Source organism: Capricornis sumatraensis, chromosome 2 (genome assembly GCF_032405125.1).
Source record: "Capricornis sumatraensis isolate serow.1 chromosome 2, serow.2, whole genome shotgun sequence".
In the NCBI taxonomy this organism is placed as follows: domain Eukaryota; kingdom Metazoa; phylum Chordata; class Mammalia; order Artiodactyla; family Bovidae; genus Capricornis; species Capricornis sumatraensis.
Window position 1 is genome coordinate 19,826,136 of NC_091070.1, and position 11,152 is coordinate 19,837,287.

Consider the following 11,152-nt stretch of genomic DNA (forward strand, 5'->3'; position numbering starts at 1 on the left):
GCTCCTTATAAAATGGAAGGAAACTGGGCAACTGAACCAAAATGCAAAGTAAACACTAGCCCATCTCAAAGAAAGAAAGAAAAAAGTCTTTTGACAACCCCAAACCACAATTTATGAGCTATTTTGTAACTAGGGAAAAAAGAAGCTGTTTATTTCAGTGAGACAGCTTTCAAAGAAAGAATATACTGACATACAAAATAATTCTCAATAGATTCTTATGAAAATCAGATGTTTTCAATGTCTCTCACAAACTTACACAGAAATCCAAATAAATCACCTATCGTTCCCAGAACTGACATTCTCTAAAAGGCCAGTGCACCAATCCCCCAGGGTAAAGACTCATTCGTGCCACATTTCACTTCCCTTAGAACAGAGCTGACTGCAGGACTGTCTTGTTTTAGGATCTGTGAAGTTGTAGGTCAGCACTAAAATACAGTAAGTAACACTGACTTGGAAATGCCTGCTCTTGGTGGTCACTACTACAGGACTCCTGTTCAGAAGCATCGCATATGCTTCCTAGGTCTTTTTAACAGGTTTTTAAAAATCTTACACAAGTGGGCTTCCCTGGTGGCTCAGCGATAAAGAATCTGCCTGCCAATGCAGGAGACACAGGTTCAATCCCTGGTCTGAGACGATCCTACATGCCGTGGAACAGCTCAGCCTGTGTGCCACGACGATTGAGCCAGCGACCTGGAGCGTGGAAGCCGAATACTGAGCCCCCGTGCTACAACTCCTGAAGCCCGTGCGCTTTAAAGCCCAGGCTCCACAACAGGAGAAGCCAATGCAATGAGAAGCCCTCCCGAAACCAGAGTGGGCCCCCCTCGCTGCAACTAGAGAAAAGTGCTCGTATCAAGGAAGACTCGGCACAACCAAAAATAGATAAAATTACTTTAAAGTCTTACAGAGATATACTTCTTTGTAACTAAAAAAAACTGCCAAGACTCCTGCTTCATCTTGATTATGATAACTCTGTGTTGTCTTTTAATTTCAAAATATACATGGGCACATAGGGCAGAGAGTGCCCACACGCTTAACGACCTTTACATTCTTGACCTCTCTCTCTCCTGAAATTCTGTCTTCTCTAGGCCTTCATGATGAACACATTCCTCTTAATTTCCGCTTTCTTTTGCCTCTTTCTTTTGGCTCCCTCCTCAGGAACACTGGTGGCTCCATTTAAAAGCAAGTGATTCCAGGGTGGTACCCTCGGCTTACTTCTCTTACTAGTGTTTGGAGTTTTTGAAGGTGCTGTAAAGGGTGTTAGTATTAGGATGCATTTGAGCACCGAGTGCATTAGGATGAGATCGCAGGTCTGGGGATACTGGAGTAAAAACATTACTCTGGAAACCAGGGTGTTGACTTGGCTGGATCAGTTGCCTGTGCAACTGAATGAAGCAGAATTAGGAAACTGCTTGGGAGAGATAGCTGCATGGTAGCCAGTACTGTCTGGAGATGTCATAGATACCCACAGCTTTAAATATATTACCTCTATGCAGTTATCTCCAAATCTCTTCTCATGACCCTTTCCCTTAAATTACAGGTAAAATATATGCAAGTGCTCATTTGATATCTTCCTTATTTATCCATTTCAACATGAATTATTAAGCAGAAAAATAAAATTTTTCCAAGAAATAAATGAGTGATAAGGAAGTGAGAACAATAAATAATTGGAGGAACCAAAGGAAAAGAACAACATGGGAAACTTTCTTGGTGCCAAGGGCATAAAAATAGTTTAAAGGTTACACAAGAAGATGTGGGAAGGAAAGAAAACAAAAAACTAACAACCACTTACAGCTCCTGCTCTGCAATAATCTACAGTACGATATGGTACATTCACTAAAAAGATGCAGTGTGCATGCTTCGTTGTGTCCAACTCTTTGGGACCCTACAGACTGGGGCCTGCCAAGCTTCCCTGTCCATGGGATTTTCCAGGGAAGAATACTGGAGTGGGTTGTCATTTCCTCCTCCAGGGGATCTTCCTGACCCAGGGATGGAACTTGCATCTCTTGAATTGGCAGGTAGATTTTTTTAACCACTGAGCAACCTGGAAAGCCCATGAAAAGATGTAGCATTCTCCACCAATTACCTCTGTATTTCAAAATGGGATGTTGGTAGGTCCCTTAACTGACACAGCCTCAGATACAGGGCCAACTCTCAATGATTCCAGGCAATAGAAGAAATTTTGATGAGGAATGACTATACAAATATCCTGAGATTACACAGATAAACAATGTGAATATTTATAAAGTGTCAATGTAAATAGTTTATTAAGCTATATACACAGACTTAAAATATCCATAAATATTCTTTAGAATATAACAGGAAACTTTATTTTAAAACAGAAATATTACATCACAGTGTTTGGACATTAGATTAGCTTCGATAACCAAATAAAGCCAATGATTTCCTTTACTTCCCTTCTTCGCTTTCCTGAATTACAGCCACATTACATAAAAGTAACATCTCAGATAGAAGGGACGTCTCACTCTTTCAAATCAGCCTTGAAACATGTACAAACATCCCCATGCAACGTCCTGGATAATTTAAGCTTTATGAATCAGCATTTAACTTTTTAGATTGGAATTTCCCCCGTCTTTCATTTCCGTTCTATCTCCTCAACAAAAATCAGGAAGGATTGGGAAGAGATGAGTTGATAAGTCTAGTTTCTGCTCTCCAAATGTTCACTATCTAAAAAAGACAACACTGATGGAGACAAAGTAGATTCAAATAATTTGCCCTCAAATTACCAAAGTGAATAAAGAAGTTATAGATACAAACCATACCTAAACAGATGAATTTACATTTGTGTTTAGAGATAAGAAAACAATTTAAAATGTGCTTATTTTGACAGAGTAAGGAGCAAAAGAAAGAATAACATTTGCCTCCCATCTACCCTCCAAGCAAAAAGTTTGACGAAGAAGGTTACATTTCAAAGGTCTAGTAAAGCTTGAACATACTTTGTGTAGCTGCAGGTGAAGGAAACAACATGAAAATTCTGCAGTAAGTTTGATGGCAGAAGAGGGATGATAAAATATAAAGGATTTGAAAAATATATATATTTTTTAATAAAATTTAAAAGGTTTGGAGCCAGACACATGGTAAGAATTACTGATGGGTAAGAAAATGATTCAACAGCTGGCAAAATAAAGGAGAACAGAAATAAATGTGAACATTTATCTTATATTTGAATATGAGAAAACTCAGGCAATAAGCAATTAATATAATGCCAAGAGGAGGAGCTTAAAGTAAAGAGGCAAAAGGTAAAATGTAGTAAATAGAAAGGTAACCATACCAGAATTATTAGAGGAAAAACAGCATTTGAGGTACAGCAAATGAATACCTGAGGGCGGGAGGAGAAGGGGACGACAGAGGATGAGATGGTTGGATGGCATCACCGACTCAATGGACATGAGTTTGGGTAAACTCCGGGAGTTGGTGATGGACAGGGAGGCCTGGCGCGCTGCGGTTCATGAGGTCGCAAAGAGTCAGACACGACTGAGCAACTGAACTGAAATGAATACTTTCAAGGAAAAGAAATCAGAGCTCATCAGGGGCATGCAGGTTCTGTGGCTGGCACCCAGGGTATTAAGGAGTTGAGTGTTTAAAAAAAAATAATTTGTCCATTAATATTCATTTAAAATCCATTAGAAAGTTACTCATCAGTCCTGCAAATTGTGATCTAGTACTGATCATCTAATTACCAAATAGGATCTGGGGAAGGGGGATATAAGAAATGGACAAGGAGCAGAGAGACAACCAATAAATGTCTACTATTCGGGAAGAAAGGCTTGTCAACTTTCCCTAAATTGTGTTTCAGATCCTTCAAGTTATTAATTCATAAAAAAGGGTTCCATAATTAAATAAGGAAGGGACACACCATCACCTGCATTAGGATTTGATAATACAGAAATATACAGTTGAAAAAAAAAACCCAACACAACTATTAAACTAAGATATTTCTTAACTGATTTGACCATGGACTTATTTTTTTAAGAATATTTTTATATTGTGCATTCTACTGAATGTAACTGAGGACAAACAAGCCCAGTTTCAGAACTCAGGATACAAACAAAATGGTTTATACGCTATAAATTTAGTTACTTTTTAGTTACGTATAGGTATATAAACAAGCCGAAGGAAATTCACCAAGGGAGTTATAATACTTGTCTGTAGACAGATTATAAATAATTCCTTTTTAAAGTATTTAACTATATTATCTATTTTCTAAAATGAGCATGCATAACTTTTGTAACAGAAGAAAAAGTTTAGAAGAAAAAAACCAACTCATTCTGTTACTAAAAACAATAAACTGAGAATGTTGTATGATGAACACACACTTGAATACTAATTATTAAATACAGCACCATGTAAAACCTCAAACCATTCAAATCACCAAACAAGTCAAAATGCAACAGATGTCAAGTCCTTCCAATAAGATGATCTTGTGCTAAATCCTCTGATTAAAATGGAATCAAAGGAGGGCTACATAAAATAGAAAGTACTGAAGATTATAAGATTTAGCAGTATTTACAAGATTTAAATAATTACTCCATACAGAAGATTAATACAATTGCTTGCATTCCTCATTTTTTTGTGTGTATTTAACGCTTTCTTTATATTTAGTATTGACACAAAAGCCCCCTCCTACCCACGAGTCTCCATTTCACCCTTCTGCAAGGTTGCAGTGTCCTGGGTAATCAGGCTGCCTAAACAAAGCACAGACTGAATCGTCATCACTTGTTGCCCTTTCCTGGAATACATCTACTTTCCCACGTACACATGAGTGAAGTGAAAGTTGCTCCCAGTCATGTCAGACTCTTTGCAACCCCATGGACTAGACAGTCCATGAAATTCTCCAGGTCAGAATAACGGAGTGGGTAGCCTTTCCCTACTCCATGCTTCTCAGCTTTTGACCTTCCAACCCTCCTCCTGCAGACATTCGGGCTAAACTGGAAGAAGGTCACCATTCGGACTGCAGACCAACACTCTGGAGAGTATTATCATATTGTCCTGAGGTATCGATGGCTCGAGGAAACTGTATATTTAACCCGGAAAGGAAGAATCTATTGACTTTCTCTGAAGGCAGGAGGGAAAGAGACAGTCTAAACTGCATTAAGTTAGACTTAAACTAGATAAGCAGTGAAAATTGCCTCTGATCCACATACCGCAGCTGAGAATCTGCATCAGTAAGGACAGCTTTTCAGGCTGCCAATATGGGCTATGGGAACACCAGCTATTGGTGTTCTACATAAGCCAGTCACTATCAAAAGAGAAAGCAAAGAGGGAACATTTCCACCCTCAAGTCCCTATAATGTAACTGGAAGAGGACCAGAGGGTTCAGTAAGACAGAATGTCACAACTGGCTTTGTCAAAGACATTAAGGTTTTCTCACTTGAGTATTTAAAATCCAAAAAGAATTTAAGAAAGTGCATTTGAGACACAGAAAAAGCAGATAAAGTCCCATCAGTAAGAACAGCGGGTGTCTGTGTGTGTGCTCAGTTGTGTCCGATGCTTTGTGACCCACGGACCGTAGCCCTGCAGTCTCCTCTGTCCGTGGAATTTTCCAAGCAAGCATACTGCAATGGATTACCATTTCCTACTCCAGGGGAATTCTCCCAACACAGGGATCGAACCCACGTCTCCTGGGTCTCCTGCACTGGCAGGCAGATTCTTTACCACTAAGAACAATAGGTAAACAGAAAGTTCCTTCTAAGCACAACCCTAATACCCTAATCACTGTTAATCACAGTTTCACCAGTAACCATGTTTCACTTAGCAGATTTTAAAATATCACACCCAAGGACAGAGAGCTTAAAAGGAAAAAATTAAAACACAAAATCAGTCCACTTTGCCTTAGTGTTTCCTTAAATACAGTTGCTGGTGGGTTATTCGTCTGCTTCACTCTACGCTTACTTCTAAGGATAAACTCTCTCCCCATGGTGCTCAGAGAGCACGGGACTCTGCCATCCTGTCCACTCCGTGACCCATGAGCCTCCCCTGAGTCCTCATAAGCCCCCCGGGAGGCGAACATCTCCCTTTCAGAGTGGGAAAGCACGCTGACATGAAAACGTGGAGGGCTCGCTCTCTAATAAATACTGAGCTGGCAGTTAGAGGAATTACAGCAGAAAAACTACTTTGAAAACACATTATAAAAGAAAAAAAAGCCTCCATTTATAGCCTGAGTATTACTTCTGAAGTCCAATCCAGACATGAATCTCAACACCCAGTGGGGAAAAAAATGCTGCAGCAGTCAGGTCACTTGCCTTCCACGCGCCTTCAGAGGTCGCTCAACTGCAACCCCGTTGCCATCTGAATTGGGCCTGGAGCTCAGAATTAAGCGGCACCTGCTCCGGTTTCTTTCTAAGAGCAGGAACAGGTCTGCCCTCCACAAACCAGCACCTTTTTATAAAGCTCCACAATGGCTGAAGCTGAATCGAGGGTGTCCCTCTTCACCTTACATTCAGCATCTAGAATTGTGAGTTATGAGAATGAATAGCTTGTCTGATCCTTTCATTTTCCACACAAGGCATCTCAGGGCCAGAAACCGTTAAGTCCACCACGGCAGAGCCCACGCGTGCAGTCAGGTCTCCGTGCCCTGACTCCTGCCCTGGTTGCTATACCGGGCTGTCCTTCCAGAACTTGCTTTTTCAATAATCTCCTGCCACCAGCTGTAACGACATCTGAGCATCCATCTGTACTAGCTACTGTGCGCTAACTACCTGGCTTACTCCCCACATCCCTCTGCAGGCAGCTATCATCCACCACCATCCAGGCCTGCTCAGAGGAGACTGGGTCACTGCTGGGTCTGACCCCGAAGCACTGCTCCTGGCACCAAAGCATCCACCCTCTTATTAAAATGCCTCTCCTGCTGTTAATACTACTTTCTGCAATTAACTCTACACATGGTTGGGCTTTTTCTCCCCAAGTGGATATTAGGTTCTGGAGGACAGAGGGCCATCCAATCCTTATCTTCAAAGCACCTAAGCTCAGTATCCTTGAAATGGAAATTTTTGCAACAAAAGCCACATGCTCCCAGCTAAGATGAACTAGAAATTACTTGGTACATTAACAGAATTTATATTGTAATCTAAAATGTAATTATAGTTAGCTCATAAATACTGTGTTGAGGAAGACAAAAAAAAAACAAAAACACCTCACACCACTGAAATTTAATAAAAATTTCAGCTTCATCATTTTCTCTTAAGATTAACCTTCACAACAGTAGTGAATGAAAAATAACAGCAGTTTGACCTTCCTCCTTTCAATCCATTCCTCATCAAAGTGCATGAAAAATAACCATAAAAATGAGCAAATCTCTTAAAAGAAGTGAATCAGTTAGAATGAGATAAGGCACAATCACATGAAATACTGATGCACGACAGAATTTGCTATTAATAATCGTAGCAAGTAAATTAATCCACAGGAAAACAGAAGGAGGGTGTTCACCACAGCATGCATGGGAAAGACAAGAGAAACCAGAGGTTAAAAGCTGTCACCAAATTAATGATGGTCAAACTAATGTTTCTGTTTCACCCTCAAATAATTCTTCTCCCATACAGAAGTCTCCTCTTTGCTGCTCCTTCTTTTCAAAGTTTTTTTTTTTAATAAATGAATATGCTTCTTGTTTAAAAAAAAAAAAATAAAGAACTGAAATGGTGCTGAAAAAGTGAAAAAAATATGTCTTCCTTCAAGACGTCCCAATCCCAACCCCAAAGGCAGCCACTCCTAAAAGTTTATGAATTCTTCCAGACTCCGTGTGGGTGCTGGGAGCACATACACTAAGACAAGCTTTGAAGAAGAGGAAGGGGAGAAGGGAAGCAGCCCGGGGAGCAGCTCACTGCCGAGGAGACTTACTCCAGTACTTGCTCAGAAAACAAGAGCGAAAGAATCTACTTCCGCTCAGGAGAGGCAGAGGACCTCCCCTGCCAACCTGACATAAAGTACTGGATGAATCCCTTCACAGCTGACACATTTTCAGTCTGTTTTGTACTTCTCCTGGTTCTGAAAATAGGAGCCCTCTACAAATGTTTCTGGCAACTAGTCAACAAAAATTAAGGCAAGAGCGAATGAAATAACTTTAATTCAATGCACACCACAATCCTCCAAGTTTCATTTTAACTATGTAAATTTTTTTCACTAATTATGTAAAAAATTTTAGTAATGTTTTAGTAATTATGTACATACACAGATCTACACACACTTTATATATAAAACATTCAAATAAAATTATTTTTACTTCTGCCTCCAAACTTAAAAACCCCTGATTTCTAAATGAGAGTTTACTCACAAACCTATTAACTTTATCACTTAAATGTTCATTGACAAACTTAAAAAAAAAAGCTCAGTAAAATGCAAACTGACCAAATGTTCAAAGATAAAACTTTGTGGCAGAAGAAGTCTTTTTTTGTTTCTTGGCCACCCTTTTTCATTTCTGTGGCAAAGTGAAATATAATCCCCTAGCTCGACATGATAAATTTAATCTGAAAATGTAGTCCTGTATGTCTGCATTATAACACTTTAAAATGTGATCACTTTGCCTACGCAGGATTGTTTCTAAAGTGCATGCAGGCAAGCCCAACACACTCTCTTGCTCAAAACCTCACAATAACTTCCCTCTAAATTTCCAAAGGCATGTTGGAACTTCCTGGTTAACAGTGCAGCCTCTCTGCACTCTGTGAACCTGCAGCTCCAGTAAAAGGGTAAGAGAATCAGTTCCAAGTATTTGAACACACCTTGAATGCCTTCAGGAGAAACCAAGTCTCGACTTCTGCTGAAACACAACAGGACACAATTCTTTTTCTTTGTTTTCTTGGGCTTACCCGTCCCTCTGTGTGCTGTTTAACTCTTTCTCCTCCATCAAGGTTGCATTTGGGTATCATCTCTTCCAGGAAGTTGTTCACACTCTGCCCCATCCCCTGACATGGTACCCTTTTTTTTTTTTTAAACAGTATCCCTTGAGAGGACTGCAGGTAATTTATGGATGATTAAAAATCAAGAGAGGGATCCTCTACTTTAATGACAGTATTTCATTCTGCACTCACCTTTCTAATACCAGCTCTGTTAGCAATTTAAAAAAAAAAATCAAAGGACTGTCAGTTTGAAGTTTTTTTGACCAAACAACTTATTTCAAAGGATTTTTTAGACAAAACTATCATAAAAGCAGGCTTAAAAGAAAGAATATGTTGGAGTAAAACAAAAAAATCTCTTAACAGAGCACAATTACATGAAAAGAGACTAACTAGTGTTATAATCATCATGGGTTATAATAAGCTACGAAAGACACAGAAATCAAAACAACACTGCATCATTTTATACCTATTAGGAAAAATTCTAGGAATGTGCATCCTCCCACTGTTATTGGGGCTACAGTTAAGAGATGTCCTTGTGTTGCTAGAAATAATGGAAACTGGTAGAACCCCTTCAGGGAAAGAAAAAATGGTGGGTAAACCAGGGAACAGTCATATTGCGGGGCTCTGTAACGTCTTTTAACATCTGCAAATGGATTTGCTGCTCAGCATCTTAAGAGATATTCCTCTGCTGTACTCAGGATTCCTCCTCACACTCATACCAGCCTCTCTAACCTTTGTTCCTTCCACAAGCCCCAGGTATTTCCCATTCCTGGGAGCTACGAGCACCCACTCTTCCTCTTAAACTCCCCAACACTCCCCCCATATCCTTGGTCCCCAAAGAACATCCTGCTTTTTTTTTTTTTGGAAGTTTCCTAATACAACACCCCCTAACCCACAAGTATCTCAAGCCAGGGACTGCACCTTATTTAACTTTATGTATCTAAGCCTTTAATAGAGGCTTAAAGATACAGGAAAACAAGTGGTACAGCAAAAACCACGGAGTGATTTTACCCTCTGTAAGAAGGAAAACCTGTGGTACTAAGTTACTACTATACTATTTATTTAGTATTTTTTCACTTACATTTTAAACAAAGTAATACACATACTAGTTATAGGCAAACAGAACTTCAGGCATTTAAGGTAAAAACAAAAACCAAACCGTAGTCTTCACATCATCTTCTTTACTCCTAAGAGCAATCACTTTCAATTTACAGCACTACTTCCCCCAGTATCTCCATGTTCCTAAATCACAGACTCAGGCGCTATTTCTTGATTTATCGACATTAGATATTCTCTGTTGGAGCTCTGTTTTGGAAGATGAGAAATAAGCATGCTTCCAGAAAGAGTGCTCCCCCTTCCCTTGCTCTATATTATGTAAACATGCATGTAGAGATGTATATGTGTTTATGTGTGTATCACAGTTATATCACACTTATACATCAGGATTTACTTTACTATAGCTATATTTGCTCAATTGCTTACTTTGTTTTTCCTGGAGTTAATAATGGCTTTTTTTTTTCCCACTTGCTTAGTTTCTATATACCTACCCTTAATTCTTTTGAAACTCAACAAGAAAAAAAAAACCACACCATCCACCAAAAAACAAAAACTAAGAAAAACCCCCTTCTTCTCATAACTGTTTTTCACATGGTCAAAGCCACAAGTGCCACGTCTCTTTCCTGGAGACCTCCCTCCTACAGCTCTCCATTGTCACACTCCATTCCAGCCCTCCTGATCTCTAGGGCTACTGCTCAGGCATCTCCAGAAACATACCATCACCATCATTATCCTGACAGTTCCTCCTCTCTTCTCTTGGGATGAATTCCATGCTTCTCAGATCTCATTACCTTCTCTACTCGCTCATTTTGATGGACCCTATCCTCATTCAGCAACTGCCTAAGAAGTACTTAAGCGTTAGGAGTTTTGTGTCCTGGCATGTCCAGCCTTAATATGACTGGTGGTTTGGTAGTCATGTACAGATCTGAGAGTTGCACCATAAAGAAAGCTGAGCACTGAAGAACTGATGCTTTTGAACTCTGGTGTTGGAAAAGACTCTTGAGAGTCCCTTGGACTGCAAGGAGTTCAAATCAGTCAATCCTAGAGGAAATCAACCCTGAACATTCATTGCAAGGACTGATGCTGAAGCTCCAATACTCTGGCCACCTGATGCGAAGCGCTGACTCACTGGAAAAGACCCTGATGCTTGGAAAGATTGAGGGCAGGCGGAGAAGCGGGTGACAGAGGATGAGATGGTTGGATGGCCTCACCAACTCAACAGACATGAGTCTGAGCAAACTCCAGGAGAT